Genomic DNA, 17,482 nt, shown 5'->3' with positions numbered 1-17,482 from the left:
TTGTGGGCCCCAAAACAAAACAGAAAATGAGCATGGGGCCGGAGTGATAGCACAGTGGGGAGGGTGTTTGCTTAAATGCAGCTGGCCCGAGTTTGATTCCCCCACCTCCCATAGGGTCTCCTGAGCCTGCCAAGAGTGATTCCTGAGCACAGAGCCAGGAGTAAGCCAGTGCCAATGGGTATGGCCCCAAAACAAAAAAATAAATAATTAAAAGTTAAAAATCTTTTTTGTTTGTTTGTTTGTTTTGGGGTCATACTCAGAGCACTCCTGGCTCTACACTCAGAAATCTCTTCTGGCAGGCTTGGGGGACCATATGGGATGCCAGGATTTGAACCACTGTCCATCTGCGTCTAAGGCAAATGCCCTACTACTGTGCTATCTCTCCGACCCCAAAAGTTAAAAATCTTGGAGCCAGAGCAGTGGTGTAGGGCGTAGTGTCTGTCTGTCTGCCTGTGTGCACTAGCCTAGGACCAACTGTGTTCGATCCCCCGGTATCCCATATGGTCCCCCAAGCCAGGGACGATTTCTGAGCATATAGCCAGTAGTAACTCCTGAGCATCACCAGATGTGCCCCCCCCCAAAAAAAAAAACCCAAATAAGAACAGACAGAAATGAGTTCCCCACATCTAAGGGGAGCTAGGAGCAGAGGAGACCCACCCAAAGGAGGGGCCCAGAGGCACTAGGGGTGAGGCTTGAGGCAAGAAGACAAGCTCTGGGGTTTTCAGGAGCTGAACACATCTACACTCCCATTAAACGTGTCATTTCAAGAAGTAATGAAGGTTAAGATCTGATCTGATCCATGCCACCAGCTACACCCATGGGCCTTGGCCTCTGAGAGTGGTGTAAACACACTCAGCCTTGGGGAATGTCAGAGAGGAGCAGCCTTCGAAGTGCAGCTGGCCTGGACCACCCCCCTCCCCAATATCCCACACCTCACACCCCAGAGCCAGTCACTAGGTCACTTCCTCCTTCTGTTCTTCCAATTCGGACCCCTCTTTTCTTTCCATCCTGCAAAAGTCTGGGTTGGCTAAACCCGGCGGAGGGGGGCTCAACATGGGAAATCCATTGATCTGAGTAGGGGCTGGACACAACCTGGAATTCCCCCCCCCCAGTTATGGGCCCCCCACCTCACACTCTTCACAAGTGTTAATTCTTGTATGTGTATTTGGGGTAATCCAGGAAGGCTTTTTGGAACAGGTGGTGTCTGAACTGAACCTTGCCAGCTAAGGGCTGGATGGTGTTCCATGTAGGAAAGTTCCAGGTCAGAGCCGGCAAAGTCGGGGGGCTCTGTCAGGGGGTGAGTGGATGACGGATATAGCCTGTCTCGTGATAATCCCCACCCCCATACACAGGATTGACCCCTGATAAAAGTCACAGACTTCCGGGAGGGAAAGTTCCAGAGTAAGGGAACAAGCTTGGGGACAGGGACAGACACCTCAGGCAAGGACATAGTTTCTGTCAGGAGAGAACATGCTGGACCCTCAGCCTGTGGATTGGTTGCAGTCTGAACCTCTGAATTGTGCCCTGGAATAAAAAATGCCAGCCGGGGACCATGAGTGACTCAGTGCTCAGGAGACACTGGTGGGGAGGGGAGAGGCTGGGCAGGGCCTAGGGGCCCCCCTACTATCCTTATTGTGCCCTATTTTGCAACAGAGGAAAGTTCAGGGGCTCAAGGCTGGGAGCGGGCAGAACAGTTGCTGAATCAGAACCCCGAGATTTCCCTGAAAACGTTTGGGGGGAGTTGGAACGGGGGGGGGGGGGGGAGTTCTCCCCATGGGAGAACAGAGGCCCAGAGGGCCAGAACAGGGCAGGGGTGGGGTTGGAGGAAGCTCTGAGCTGGGCCAGGCGGGGCAGATCCTAGGAATGAGGGTTGACCGAACTGTTGTGGGAGCCTGTCCTGGTAGCAACAGCCGTCCCAAGAGCACCCAGCCCCCGGGCACACAGGACACAGGACCAGCCTTCAGAACCTTGTACTTGCCTAATGGCCGGTTGTCATGTGGAAATGAAATGACCTTCTTACTCATTTTGGCACATTGCTCGGCCCTTTCCCTTTGGGCCTCACAAATTATCTGCTTAGGTAGTCCCAGAGGACACATCAAAGACTCTGACAGTCCTGGGTCACCAAGGGAAGAAGGAAAGATAGGAGGGAAGTGAAGGGTACAGGGGTTTCCCTGGGCTGGAGCGATGGCACAGCAAGGAGAGTGTTTGCCTTGCACATGGCCAACGTGGGTTTGGATTCGATCTCTGGCATCCCATATTATTCCCCCGAGCCTGCCAGGAGTGATTCCTGTGTCCAAAGCCAGGAAGGAACCCATGAGGGGGGTGCCCCAAATGTGGCTCCAAAAAACCAAAGTCAAAACAGAAAGATATGAAAACAAAAGTACAAACAAGAGGGGTACCACTGAGGGAGCCGGACAGGCGGGACAACAGAGAAACCCAAGGTTTGATCCCTTTAGGGTTGAGCATCCTTAGGGTCCCCTGAGCTCTGCCAGGAGGGATCCCTGAGTATAGAGCCAGGAATGATCCATAAGTATCATTAAGTGTGATTCTACAGAACCCCCCAAAAAATTCACTGAAATTCTCATTTTTCCCTTATGGCTGCTTTGACACAGAAGCGTATGTTGTGACTGAATCACAGAGCACTTGCCTGGCAGCTGTGATACCCTGGATTGAACTGACACCCCCTTCCCCCCAAAATCTACCAGTCAACTTTACTGAAGGTAAAGTCCCAGATGCTGGGGGCCTGCACGCACCCCAGGATGTGTCAGCCTGCGGCCAAGACACCTTAGTTCAATGACTTGGGTCATTTTTCTCCAGAAAGAGGCTTTATTATTTTGGTTGTTTTTCTCTCATTTTGTTTGGGTTTGGGTTTGGGGGCTACACCTGGCTCTGTGCTCAGGGAGCACTCTTGGGGAGCATTCAAGGAGACCTTGTGAGGGTTCTTGAGATCAAACCAGGCACTTGCAAGGCAAGAGTCTCGCCCTCTGCACCTTGGCTCCAGCCCCGGGAAGGGGTTTTCCTCGGCCCTTGACTGGAATGAATGATTTTCATGCCTCTGAGAGCTGCATTTAGTGAGGTTGGTAGCTGGTGAAAAGTAGCATTGAAGACCTCTCCAGAAGGGCTTCAGACAGTGATTCATGATTCGGGCAGTTTCAGTCACCACAGGGTTGCAGCAAATGGGAAAATTTGACCCACAGAAACCAAATGAGCCTTGAGCCCGTTTGGGGGAAGAAGAGCGTTTCCGGGAAGGCCTGTTCTGTTCCCTGGGGTGGCCCCGCTACTTCCTGTCTGGGAGCTGCTACCATTGACCAGGACTAATTATATTACATGATGTGTGTTGTTTGTGTGTGTGTGTGTGTGTATGTGTGTGTCTGAGTGTGTGAATGTGTGTAAAAGTGTGTGTTTTTAAAAGTGAAGTTACATGGGGCCAGAGAAATAGCATAGAGGCAAGGGCGTTTGCCTTTCATGTAGAAGGACGGTGGTCCAAATCCCGGCATTCCATATGGTCCCCTGATCCTGCCAAGACTGATTTTTGAGTGTAGAGCCAGGAGTAACTCCTGAGCTCTGCTGGATGTGACCCAAAAACAAACAAACAAAATAAAATGAAGTTACCTATGGAACTTGGGCTGCTGCCAAGGGTATGGTACAAGCCACTGCACTTGTGGTCTCTTGGGAATGTATCTTCATTCATTCATTCATTCACTTATTCATTCATTTAGTTCATTTTCTTCATTCATTCATTAGTTCTTTATTCTGTGCATGAGCCCCTTGCTGAGTCACACATGGCTCTGACCAGTGTCTTTTGCCCAGCACCACCTAGTAGCAGACTCATTTAGCACAGACCCACCACATGAACACGAGGAAGCCCCACGTTTGGTCCCAGCCCCACCACATGCCGAGTTTGCTCCCAGCAGCTCTGCCGTTGGTGGGTCCCTTTCACTGCAAGTTTCTGTTTGGTCCCTGATGCAGGTACCACAGCCAAGGGGTGATGCTCCTGGGCCCCACAGTCCATTCTGTGACCCCGGATGCTAACGGAGGTAGCTGCAGAGAAGGGAAGGGAAGTGGGAAGCATCGGAGGCTCTTAAATTCTGTTTAAAGTGATTGATGGGGCCGGAGGAATAGCACAGTAGTAGGGCGTTTGCCTTGCATGTGGCCAACCCTGGACAGATCCCGGTTTGATTCCCAGCAGCCCATATGGTACCCCGAACCTGCCAGGAGCGATTGATTTCTGAATGCAGAGCCAGGAAATAACCCCAGAGTGCCGCCGGGTGACCCAAAAACCAAAATACATAAATAAATAAATAAATAAAGTGATTGATTAAAGGGCCAAAGCAATAGCACAGAGAGAGAGAACTGGCCTTGCACATGACCAACCTAGAGTTGATTTCTGGCATCCCATATTGTTGTGTGTGTCACCTCCCACCACCCCATCCCTCACTCCCTCAACCAGCCAGATGTGATCCCTGAGCTAAAAGCCAGGAGTAAGCCCTGAACACCTGGGGGTGGTACCCAAAAGCAAACAAAGTGACTGATTAAGGTCTTGGGGCTCAGCCAAGGGCCTAGGGGGTGGGAACTTTAAGAGGGCAGGATGGGGGGACCCTCAGTGGAGTTGTTGTTTCTGCCAAGATTCAATCCTGCACCCAAAGGCAGTCATGGTCTCTGCTGAAAACCTGGCCTTTCATTTTTTTGGGGGGGTTTGGGTCACACCTAGCAGGGAAGCTCAGGGGTTACTCCTGGCTCTATGCTCAGAAAATGCTCCTGGCAGGCTCAGGGGACTTATATAGGATGCCAGGGATCGAACCTGGGTTCATCCCTAGTCTGCTACGTGCAAGGTAAATGCCTTACCACTGTGCTATTGCTCCGGCCCTGGCAGAGTTAATTTGAATTTGGCAAGACCCACTTGGTGACAGGAGATGGAGGAAGCTGACTGGACCTTTCAAAACACCTCCCAGATAAAACATACATTCTCAGGAGAATTTCAGGGTTTGAAATAACAAGCATTTGTTCTTTGCTGGGACAAATATTCCTGGTTTTCTTTTATTGGGGGGGGGGCATACCCAGTGGTGTTCAGGGCTTATTAGCACTCTGACCCCCTTGAATATTTTGTTTTGTTCTGGGGCAACACTAGCAGTGCTCAGGGCTTACTCCTGCTCTGCGCTCAGGAATTACTCCTGATGGTGCTCAGCGAACATATGGGATTCCAGGGATCAAACCCAGGTCTGGCAGTGCGCAAGGCAAGTACCACTGTCTCTCTGGCCTCCCCTGGAGCGATTTCTAATGTCTCCGCTCATCTTCCTGGCCCTCAACCAAGCTCTGTAGCTTCCGGACTTGGCTGGCACCAGCCCCACTTACCAGCCCTGGCTTTGCCGGCCAACAAGCTGCCCAGTATCCCCCATGGCATGGGCACGCTGCTTACTGCCTATGGGACTGGGGCTCGCCTTCAGAGGGGGTTGAGGCTCCTGTGAAAGGAGAGGTAGGGAAGGTCAAGGAGGCCCCTTTGCATGCCAGGGGAATGGGGATCTGAGCTCCAAAGTCACTTTTGGATGCCAACCAGTTGGGGAGCTGCCAACCAGAGGTGTCTGGGGAACCAGAGGGCCGGGCGTCACTGCGGCTTGGCAGGACGCAGGGCTGTCAGGCCTCTTGTATTACAGTTGTTCCTCTGCCACAGCCAGGACAGTGGTGCCACAATGCTGCGTGTTTCAGAAAGGAAACTTGGGGGTGGGGGGGCTGGAGAGACAGGATAGCAGGAAGGCACTTGCCATACCCTGGGCTGACGAGGGCTCCACTGAAGATCCAGTAAGTCCAACTTAAGCACCGAGCCAGGAATAAGCCTTAAGCATGGCTAGGTGTGGCCCTAAAATACAAAACAAAACTAAAACAAAAACAAATCCATCCCCAAACCTAGGAGCGATAGCACAGCATGGAGGACATTTAACTTGCACGTGGCTGACCCAGGTTCGAGACCCAGCATCCCAGAGGGTCCCTGGAGCCAGCCAGGAGTGATTCCTGAGTGCAGAGCCAGGAGAAACCCATGAACACCACTGAGTGTGGTCCAAAAACCAACCAACCAAACCAAAACAACAACAACCATAAAAACAAAACAAAACAAAAATAACCCCATGGGAACAGAGTGATAGCACAGTGGTGGGGGCCTTTGCCTTGCAAACGGCCAACCTGGGAATGAACCCAGGTTCGATCTCTGGCATCCCATGTGGTTCCCTGAGCCTGCCAGGAGCGATTTCTGAATACAGAGCAAGGAATAATACCTGAGCACCACCAGGTGTGCCTCACTTCCCCCAAATAACCCCAAAACATCTAGTTTTGAACTCGAGAACTTGTGCACAGAATGGCTGGACACACAGAAGGGTGTGTGTGTGTGTGTGTGTGTGTGTGTGTGTGTGTGTGTGTGCGTCGGTTCAAAGACAAACAAACATGTTGAGACTAGCGTGATCATGGAGAAACCCCATTTCGGTCCCTGTACACGTCTCATTAAACTTTTACGCGTTTGGCTTTTTTCCACAAATAGCTATTTTTGGAGTCATAAAAGGGAAATCTCTTAGGGTTAATTAAAACATGACATGAGGTAGAATAAAAATCGTTCCCTGTAGACGCCGTGGGCAGTTGCGACAAAACCGTGTAATATTCGGTTCAAACCGGGAAGATTCTAGGAAAGTCCGAGTCTGGGATATTTTGGGTCCAGAGGGATTTGGGGACCAGACGGAGCTCGGAACTCTCCAGGCGGCTCCCAGCCTGGGCTTCAGATTTGCTGCCACAGCCTTGCGGACCTGGGGAGCTGCAAGTCAAGGTGGCTCCAGGCGCTGAATTGTCGGGGTGCGCCCTGCGAAGCTCCCAGGCTTCGCGGGGCACCTGGGGCGAACAGACTGGCACCGGCGCCAGTGCAGGCAAGGCCCCGCCTGTAGGTGTCCCTGAGACCACGGGCAGGGCCCGGAGCTGGTCAAGGGCGCTGAGTGGATCCCGCAGGCGCACAGCGGGCGCGCTCCAGCCGGGAATGTGACCTTGGATGGGGACAGGCCGCCTTTCTAGGGAGAAGAGGGAAGGGCATTCGGGGTGACGGGTCCAGGACGCAAGGCAAGTGCAGGGGAGGTCACTGCAGCAGGGTCACGGTTGATGCAAACCCCTCCCCAGGACCCCCATTCCTTGACATCTGCAGGTTAGGGATCTGGGACTGTCTGTGGGCAGCTGTGGGGGGCCGGGAAGTGCCAAGTTGTAACGCTCTGAACAATGCCAATTAATGGGGGGAGGAGGTAAAGTCAGTGGGAGCTACGTAGTTTGTTTTGGGGCCACACCCGCCAGTGCTCAGGATTCACTCCAGGAGGTGCTCAAGAGATCCTATAGGACGTTGGGGATCTAACCTGGGTCAGCTGCGTGCTAGGCGAGCGCCCGCCCTCCATTCGGTGGCGGATAATTTGCTATTATCTCGCCTCCCCCGATGCAAAACGAAAATAAGGAGAGCTCCCAAACCTCCTTCTAAACTCGACAAGAGATTTAAAAATAAAAAAAAATCAATTGCAAAAATAAATAAATAAATAACCCACTGTGATAGCGCACGGAGCTTGGCCAGGTTTTTTGGCTTGGGTTTGGGAAAACACCAAGTTCCGTAGCGGGTGCTGGGGACCGGGCCTGGGCCAGCAGGTGCCCAACAGAGCTTCTCCAAAGGGAGGCTAAGAAATGCCACCCCAAAGGCCTCCAAGGGTGGAGGCCTTTGACTTCCTGGGTCCTCCCCTTCCCGGGATCTGGGGCGAGGCAGGGTTCCAATTATTGAAGGTCCAGAGAGGGCCCCTGAGTCCCCTCGGGGGCGGATATTGGCCACACTTTGCGCCGCGGGAAGGAAATCCAGGAAAGACGCTCCAGGCTCCGCAGGGACCTCGCGCCGCGACACGGGCCCAGCACTTGGGAACCGCGCCCGTGACGTCGCGGAAGGGGGCCGGGCCCCGATGCCACTTTCATTTTCTCTTCCAGACCCATCCCGGGCGACCCCAGGCCTCCAGCCCCGCAGCCTTGCAGCCCCGCAGCCCCCCTAGCCAGGAGCGTTTGCTCCGGGGACGCGCGCCCCGATGGTGCGTCTGCAGGACGCGCGCCGGGAGCGCACGGCCTGGAGAGCCCCAGGAACTGGGTGCTCGGAGCCGGCTCCGCCCCGAACCGCCCCCTTCCCCTTCCCCCTTCTCCGTCCCGCCCTCCGGCCTCTGCCCACGGACTAGCCGGTTTCCTAAGCGGCTCAGTGACCCATACAAGCTTCCTCGGTCCTAGTGTCCCCAAGTCCAATCACTTCGCGTCCTGGCGCCAATGAAGCGTCGCCTCCCCCAAACACCCGCTGGTCTGGCACTGGGGCAAGGTGCCCCTGGCGCTTTGGAAAGAACCTGAGAGTTGGTATGGATAGGGGTGAGGGTCCCCCTAAATGGTGGATGGATGGATGGAGAGGGTGACGCATGGATGGGTAAAGCAGGGACCCTCTCTCCCACCCAGGTGAGCATCGACAGCACCCGCGTGTCTGGACTTAGACGTCTCCAAGAAGATAGCCAAGACCCCCGCCCACATCCCCCAGTTCCAAGTGGGGCACTTCTCAGCTGGAGAAACTGAGGCTCGCAGGCTTGCGGGGAGCTCGCCACGCGGGACGTCCAGTCCGTCCACGCGGGTCTCAGTTTCTCCACCTGCCACGCTCCCGGGGCGCCCCATCCCCGCCCCCTGGGCCGCGCTCCGCCCCGCGCGCGCCCGGAGTCGCCTCCCGCTCGCCGCGCCGCAGCCCCGCGCGCCCCGGAGCCAATCGGCGTGGCCGGCGTCGGGTGCACCCGGCCTCGCCCGCGGCCCTCCCGCTCGGCCCCGCTCGCCGCTCGCTTCCACTCGGCCGCCGCCGCCGAGCCTCGGACCAGCGACTCGGTAAGGCCGGGCGGGCCGAGGCCGGGCGACGCCCTGCAGGGCTGCGGCGCGGTGCCGGGTCCCGGGGCGCGCGCGCGCTTGGAGACCCCCGGGACCCCGCGATGGGGACCGGGAGACCCTCGGCTGGGCTGCCCAAGGGGACCCCCTCCAGGTCCTCCGGGGTGCCTCGGGAACCGGAAGCGCGAGCGGGGCGGGGACTCCCCACTTCTCGCAAGTGGGACGAGTTGGGTAGGTGGGGGACTGGGGGCGCGCGCGGGGTGCAGCGGGAGGGATGCTCGCCCTCCAGACATGGCCGAACGCCCTGGCCCCGGGCCAGTCGGCCTCCGAGTTCGATCCCGGCCCCGTTCGCCGCCCCGGGACCCTCCGGAGCGGCTGCGATGCGAGGTTCCGACGGAACCCCGTGGGTTAACCCGTGCGCGAGCGCGCGAGGGATGTTCCCTTGGCTCGCCGGGGTCCCCATCTCCGCGTCTCTCGCACCGGGACGGGTCAGCGGCTTTTCTCTGCCCCACGCTGGGAGGATGGTCAGGCCTCCCCTCCCCAACACCGCCTGGACGCGCCTCCGAGACCCTTAAGGATGGTTTGGGTTTGGGGAGGGGGGCCCCCTGGAGACGCTCCTGGGTCTGTTCCCCACTCGGGACAATGCGTGGAGCGGCGGGATCTCTCCCAGTGCCGGCCCTGCTGTGCAGTGTTTGGACACGCCCTTGACGCGGGGGTGTGGGCAGACTTGGGGATTGGGTTGGGTGACCGGGCAAGGGGGGCTTCTGGGCTCGCCAGTGCGCCCCGGTTGGGTGCTGTGCCAAGGACTGGTGGGCGAGGAAGAGCTGGCCTGGCAGAGTGGGGGCAGGGGTGGCACGTGACTGGGCCTGGGCGAACTTGACCTCTGAGCCCCGACGGCGCTACTGGGACGAGGTCCGAGACTGCAAGAGCGCGCACGGGGTGTTCGGGACGCGCGCATTGCAGGTGGGTCTCCAGTTAGGTTTTTTTTTTTCCTTTTGCAGCCGTTGAAGGCCGGTTCCAGGTCTTTTAAAATGCAAATATAAAGTTGGCTCTCAAAAAAGAGAGAGAGAAAATAACGTTGAAGACCGGCCTGGTCTCCCTTTTTTCTCAGTGGAGTTTTGGAAACCCTCCTCCCACCCCACCCTCCAGGAATCCAGCAGGTTAGATACAGAAGAGATTTAATCCTATTCCAAGCCGGGAAGGAATATTCTTTTCCTTTTCAACCCTGCAGGGTTGAAGGATAGCTGCGAAGGAGCTAGAAAAGTGGAAACTTTGTTAGAGGGACCTGAATCAAGTTGGGAAGGAATCAGTGTGACCATTTGAAAGGGGGGTTTTGGTTACATTATTCTCCTGCGCGGGGCGTCTGGTTTCTGGTCATTCCAGATATTCCAGCCTGCTTAATTCCCTCTAAACCACACGAGGAAATAATCACGTTGATGATGATGAGGATGGTGGTGGTGGTGATAATGATATGTATAAAATGGCCGCGTTCAAAGCTGGTCCATTATTTTGTAGCCAGCCTCGCCTCCCCACCCACCTTTTTTCTTGTAGCCTTTAGGGCGACTGGCAGCGAACTGGATTAATGCAGATGTTAAAGGATTCTCCAAAGGAGATGTCTGGCCTTCCGCCAGCTGGGACCAAGGTGCTTGATCATAGCTGACGCAAACTTGGGGTGGTGGTGGTCAGGGTGTTCTGGAGGGGTGCCCTGCTTCTTTCTGTGCGCTCGGGGACCCCTTTCTATAATGTCTTATCACAGGGTTTCCTGCCCGGAAAGCATCCCTGGATGGGCTTTTGCGCTTGACCCTCTAGTGGAACAGCAGCTGCTGAATTGGGACCAATAAAAATAAAATAAAATAAAATAAATAAAAATAGAAGGGTTGGTGTTTGGGGAGCTCCGTGCCCAGCCTGCGTCCCCAAAAATGCGCCCTTTGGGAATGGCATAGCAGAATTTGGAATCCTGTGCCAGAGAGAGCCAGGCGCCAGTTGGAAAACTGCAAAACTTGGGGCCTAACCTCGAAATGCATGCCACCCAAGAGGGAATCAACTAGACGTGGGTTCCATACTCACACACACACACACACCCGCCCCGCTGGGCGCTGCCACCCTTGCTTGGCCCGACCCGGAGCGCAGCGGGCAATGAGTGATCTTGCAGCTGGCCAAGCCCAGGCCTCTCTCGGTGACTCCCGGGGCCCGACAGCCTTACGCAACCCGGGTGCCCTGCAGAAGCCCATTCATAGAAACCCGTGGCTTGGGCCGCGAGCGAGCCTCCCCACGCCGCGCCCGGGAGGCGCAATTGCGCACAGAGCGCGCGCGTCCGTCCGGGCCTGGGTCCCCCTGCAGCCGGGTGGGTCCCCGATCCGGGGTTGTGTCGTTGAGTGTGTGTGTGTGGTCCCACGAGGGCCTTCGGGTCTCCCCACGGAGGCTGCCAACCCCGGGCGATGCGTGCCAGCTCACCCCGGAAGGCTGCTCCGGGCACAGCCGGTGGAACCGGATCTGCGCGCCCGGGACGCGGCGGGCTGGAGCGGGGGCGGGGCTGGCGTTAACCTTTCCCCTAGTTTTTCTCCGCCGTCACGTGATTCCTGCCGCAGGGAGGGGATGCTGGAGGAGGAGGGGAGGAGGGCGGGTTGCGGGGCGGGGCGCCCCGAAGTCGCGATCGCCCAGCGGGGGACGCTGTGCCCGGGCGCACCGAGTGACGCGCGCGCGCGCGCAGCTGCTGTTTGTTGCCTTTGGACCGGCCGCGAGTTTTCCCCTTTGTTGGAAAAATTGTTTAGTCACCGTGCGGTGGGGATCCGAGGGGAGGAGAAGGGAGAGAGGAGGAGGAGGAGGATTTGGACTTGGGGGCTTTTGCATTTTTTTGCAAAAGAAAAGTTTTGGCTCAGGCCCCGTGGATGGGAAAGGGGCTTCTCCCGGTTTGGAGCTTCCGTGGCTTTGAAACTTGGGCAAAGGGGCGGAGGATTTTTAAAGAGCAAGAAAATAAAAAACGTTTGCAAACCGCTGGCACTTTTGGGGCGTCCTCCGGGCCTTGAGCAGGTCACCCCCCCACTTCCCCCAGCGGAAGCCGCCGTTTAGCCATTCCTTGGATGGTTCTAGAAATAGAACCAGGCTGCCCAGAGCATGTGCAAGGGTGGGGAGTGGTGCTGGTGGTTGTTTTTATTTTATTAAATTTTTCCTTCGATGCTATTTTTATAAATAAATTATTTAATTGAATCACTCTGTGTGTGTGTGTGTGTGTGTGTGTGTGTTTAAAATCTGTGGCTTAATCCAAGTAAGAAACAGCTGCTTCTCGAGGCCTAATAATCCGGTGACCTTTGGTGAATGTCACTTTTTACCGCATGCAAATATTGGGTGAACTTTGCTGATGTCACCTGTGGCCCCGTGCAAATAATTGGGTGGACTTTGGACTCCTGGCAGGCTCTGGGGCCCAGGCCAACCTCCATTTTGAGGCCTGGAGACCCCAAATCTTCACCTTGGGGTGTCCAGCCTCCACCTTCCGGCCTTGTTTTTAATTTATTTATTTGTTTATTTATTTATTTATTTATTTATTTTTGTCCAGGCCTGTTTGGGGAGTTAATGATTGAACGTTGGTGGCCTAGGGATGCCTGAGTTCACGCCAGGTGCACTGCTTGGGACTTTGGGAAATGGACTGGCACGGCGTTTTAGGGAGGGCCTAGGTGAGAGCCCCAACTTGGTTAGGTCAAAAAGGAAGGACTCGTCGCCCCCAGTGGCACCCGGCCTAGAACCCTGCGAGTCTCGACTCCCCTTGGCTAAGTCTCCACCTGCTGCTGCCTGCCCTCCACCCTGTCCTTGGCTGTGGAGCAGTGGGCGAATATTTGAGGTACCCTGTCCACTGGACTCTCTGAAGGGAGCACGGCTGGTGTGGGGGAAGGTCAGGGGAGGGAATGGGGTGACCCAGAAAGCTCTTCCTGCAGCTGCTTCCTGCCCTCAAGGATTCAGCCTGACACCTGAAAACTCCTTTGGTTCTAGTCAGGGGATCCCTGGTTGGGGGGAGGGCGAGGAGGTCCCCCCGCTGCTGGTGCCCATTCCCTCTACCCTGGCATGTCCTGAATCTGCCATCTGGGGCTGTCCTGATGCCTGATCCAGGGGGCAGGATTTGTGTGTGTGTGTGTGTGTGTGTGTGTGTGTGTGTGTGTGTGTGTGTGTGTGTGTGTGTGTGTGTGGCTTCTGGGGGGAACAATTGGGGTTCATCACACCACCCCCACTGAGGTCAAGTCACCCATAACAACCTGCCTGAGGCCACTTCCATGACCTTGGATTGACCTTGACTTTGTTGAGTTGATGGAGGGTTTCACAGGGCCCTGGATCGGGGTCCTGCAGGTAGAGGACAGGGGGGAGACTGTTTCCTTGGGTCCTCACGGGAATAGGGATGACACTTTTGGCCGAGACATAGATGGCACTTTCTCCCCTTGGTGCACCCTGTGCTATTTGCAAGGGTTGCATCCCTTTTTCAGGGGACCTCCTAGGCAGTGTTCAGGAAGTCCGGGGTTCACTCTTGGTTGTTCAGTGCCAGGGGCCTGATGATGTGGTGCACAGGTAAAGCTGGATGCTTAGGGGCAGCTGGGGCTACCAAGTGGCGATGTTTGGGGGACCCTGTGATGCATAGTCCCTGGCTCCTGCACCCCTTGTTGTGGTGCCCACCAAACCTGGCACCGCGGAGCCTGGGTGGCATTTTCTGAGACAGCTTTTTTAGTGCCATCAAAGGCTTTTTTCCTTTTAATTAATTCGGATTTTGGCCATACCCGACAGTGCTTTGGGGTTCCTTCTGGCTCTCAGTTCAGGAATCACTCCTGAGTGGTGATCACTCCGATGGGATGCTGGAGATGGAACCTAGATCAGCTATGTGAAAGGCTAGTGCCCAACCTTTTGGGCTGTCTTTCCAGTCTGTATTTTATTTAATTATTTATTTTTTTATTTTTGGGGGCCACACCCGGTGGTGCCCAGGGGTTCCTCCTGGCTCTGTGCTCAGGAATCACTCCTGGTGGTGCTCGGGGGAATCATAAGGGATGTCGGGGATGGAACCCAGGTCGGCTACGTGCAAGGCCAAGACCCTCCCTGCTGTGTTTTCGCTCGGGCTCAGTGACTTGTATTTTCTTAATAACAAAACAGTCTTATGACTTGGGGTGACCGATGCAGGAGCCCCAGGTTTAATTCCAAGCACACATCGCCCCACCCCTATGCCAGGTGTGGCCCCAAAGTAGCAAACCCAGGATGAACCACCGCCTTTGCTTAGTTGCTGCTTGCAGAGCCGTTAACCGGAGCTAGAGTGAGTCCGGCCTGAGCCTTTGTTCCATCTCCGGCTTCACTGGAAACCAGTATAGGGGGCCCAGGAGAGACTGGGGTGACTCCGAGCCCCTTTGCCACACGTTCTGACTCAGCACATCTTCCCACAGTGGCCACTACCTGAGCAGGAGTCCCCTCCGGACAGGAAGTGGGCATATAGGCAGTCTTAGGGTACTCACCTGCATATGGGGGTTGCCTCAACCCCGGAAGTGCCCGTTGCCCTAGGCCTCTATGACCTCCCCTGAAATAGGAAGTGGGTCCAGCCGACTTGCTTCTAAGGGGCCCCCATCAGACTGAGGGGACTGTGGTCTGTGCAAGCCTGCATACTGGCTTGGGAATATGTAGAGAGCAAGACACTCACTGAAGGGGTTGGTAGAGCGGAACCCCAGCCGGGCCCTATTACATGTGCTCCATGAGGGAACCCCAGTTCAAAACCTTGCAGGTACTTTTTTGGAAAAAGGATTTTGAGGTGAGGCACTGAGTCCAGACTGAGTGTTTTATGGAGTTTGTCTTATCTGGGATGTGTTTTTCCCCATATGTGGTTTCAGCATGTGTGTAGGTGAGGAGTGAGGGGGCAGCCATCTCTTGTAAACCTGAGCTTTTATTTATTTATTTATTTATTTATTTATTTATTTATTTATTTATTTATTTAGTTAGTTAGTTAGTTAGTTAGTTAGTTTTAGTTTTTGGGTCACAACCAGCAGTGCTCAGGGGTTACTCATGGCTCTACGCTCAGAAATCACTCCAGGCAGGCTCTGAGGACCATACGGGATGCTGGGAATCGAACCTGTCCTGGGTTGGCCGCATGCAAGGCAAACGCCCTGCCACTGTGCTATCGCTTCGGCCCCTCCCTGAGCTTTTTAATTTTATTTCTTTTGGGTGTTGGGTCACACCTGGCGGTGCACAGGGCTTCTTCCTAGTTCTGTGCTCAGGAATCACTCCTGGCAAGCTTGGGGCACCCTATGGGATACCGGGGATCGAACCCAGATCAGCCGCATTCAAGGCAAATGCCTTCCCTACTGTTCGATCGCTCTGGCCTGTTTTGTCGGGTTTTGTTTTGGGGGCAGATATTGGGTCATACCCGGTGGTGCTCAGGAATTAGTCCTGGCTCTGTGGTCAGGGATTGCACCTGCTGGGGCTTGGGGGACCTATGGGGTACCAGAGTTCAAACCCATATTGGTGTGTGCAGGATGAGTGCCCTCTCTGCTGAACTGTCTCTCTGCCACCCCCTCCCAGCTTTGAGCTTCCCTAAGTGGAGATCTGGACCCCAGATGGGGTCATGCCTCTGATTGTGGGGGAGTATCGTGGAAAGTTGGGCAACAGTTGAAGGTTTCTGGACATCAATGTTTTAAGATAAGTTCAGTCCAGTGCCTCAGAGATTCAAGGTGCTTCTTTTCTAGCTTGTTCAGCCCCCCTATAAAGTGGGGTCCAGAGGGATAGCACAGTGGGGAGGTCATTTGTCTTGCACATAGTTGACCTGGGTTCGATCCCCAGCATCCTATGTGGTCCCCCGAGTCTGCCAGGAGTGATTCCTGAGCGCAGATCCAGGAGGAATCCCTGAGTACAGTTGGGTGTAATCCCCTCGAAAAAATAAATAAATAAAAGGGTTCAGTGTCTGGATGGAAAAAAGGAAGGCGCCCCAGTCCTGCCCCGAAGTCCAGACCAGGGGCCCAGACTCTACTGTAGTGGTGGGTCTGGCTCACCCACACCTGTGTCCCCCGGAGAGGTGGGCTGTGCCGACCCCCAACCTGTGTTCTTGGGAGCTGAGCTGCCCCTCCCTGCCAGACAAGCCCCAGAAGCCCCCCATAGACTAGAAAGATGGATAGGAATAACCCCATTTGCTTGTGGCCCTTCTATAGGTCACTGTACTATGATTTTTCTTGCCTGTGCGCTGCTGACCCAGTTCCATGTCTGTCACATCAGGAATGTGAAGTGGCACTTCTGAGGGTCATCCCGACTGCTCCAGGGGTGAGCCAACATGGCTCTGCGGGGGCTGGGGCTGGGAGATTGCGGGGCTGGGGGTTGCTGGTTCAGTCGAACACAGCCAGAGCCTGAATGGTCTCAGAAGAGCCTCTCCTGGCCTTCCAATGGGAATTTGACGGTTGAAAGCAGGAAAGTCTTGTTCAAGCTGTGCCTGAGTCATGATTTTTCTTTTTTTTTTTTTTTTTTTTTGGTTTTTTTTGGGTCACACCCGGCAGTGCTCAGGGGTTATTCCTGGCTCCAGACTCAGAAATTGCTCCTGGCAGGCACGGGGGACCATATGGGACGCCGGGATTCGAACCGATGACCTCCTGCATGAAAGGCAAACACCTTACCTCCATGCTATCTCTCCGGCCCCCATGATTTTTCTTTACTCTTTTGTTTTTGTTTTTGGGACACACCCGGCAGTGCTTTGGGCTTACTTAAGGCTCTGTGCTCAGAAATTAGTCTTGGCAGGCTCAGGGGACCCTATGGGATGCCAGGAATGGAATCCATATAGGCCATGTGCAAAGGCAAATGGCTCCCAACTGTTCTCTTATCCATCCATCCATCCATCCATCCATCCATCCATCCATCCATCCATCCATTCGTCCTTCCGTCTGTCTATCCGTCTTCCTTCCTTCCTTCCTTCCTTCCTTCCTTCCTTCCTTCCTTCCTTCCTTCCTTCCTTCCTTCCTTCCTTCCTTCCTTCCTTCCTTCCTTCCTTCCTTCTCCTTCCTTCCCCTTCCTTCCTTCCTTCCTTCCTTCCTTCCTTCCTTCCTTCCTTCCTTCCTTCCTTCCTTCCTTCCTTCCTTCCTTCCTTCCTTCCTTCCTTCCTTCCTTTCTTCCTTCCTTCCTTCTTTCCTCTTTCTTTTCTTTTTCTCTTTCCTTCCCTCCAGTCTTTCCTTCCTTCTACACCCAGCAATGCTCAGGGCTTCCTCCTGGCTCTCCACTCAGGAATCGCTCTGTCAGTGGTGGTGCTCGGGGGACCCTATGGGATGACCCGGAGATCAGCCTACAGACCTGGCAAACCCCTTCCCCAACGCCCTCTCTCTTGGGCCCCAAGAAGGAACATTTTCTAGCTTCCTCCTTCAGAGCGCGCAAGTGACTCTTACATAAGCATGCCTTTTTGCCCTGAGCTGCCCGCCAGGTTTCGAGCCTGTCAAACCATTGCGTTCTGCCTTCCTCTGTTGCTGTTCCCACTCTGCAGACACCCGTGGGCCATACAGTGTCTCTCCATGTCTCCTTGGCTGTGATGTTAATGGTGTCCCCCGGAGGGCGTGTTGCTGGTTGTACAGTTTTGGGGTTGATTTCCACACCACAGTTTTGCTTA

The 17,482-nt window shown here is 55.0% G+C and overlaps 1 protein-coding gene across 1 annotated transcript in view; it reads left to right on the top strand.

Annotated features, from left to right (window-relative positions):
• Positions 1-8,774: 8,774 nt before the first annotated feature.
• Positions 8,775-17,482, top strand: part of CPT1A (carnitine palmitoyltransferase 1A) — a 46,107-nt gene continuing 37,399 nt past the window's right edge. Inside the window, exon 1 of the mRNA XM_049781198.1 lies at positions 8,775-8,895. The gene's annotated coding sequence lies outside the window, so the exon portion shown is untranslated. The remainder of the gene's footprint in view (positions 8,896-17,482) is intronic.

This window comes from Suncus etruscus, chromosome 9 (assembly GCF_024139225.1).
Source record: "Suncus etruscus isolate mSunEtr1 chromosome 9, mSunEtr1.pri.cur, whole genome shotgun sequence".
Taxonomy (NCBI): domain Eukaryota; kingdom Metazoa; phylum Chordata; class Mammalia; order Eulipotyphla; family Soricidae; genus Suncus; species Suncus etruscus.
The sequence above is the reverse complement of the archived record's forward strand: the minus strand, read 5'-3'. Positions and strand labels throughout refer to the sequence as shown.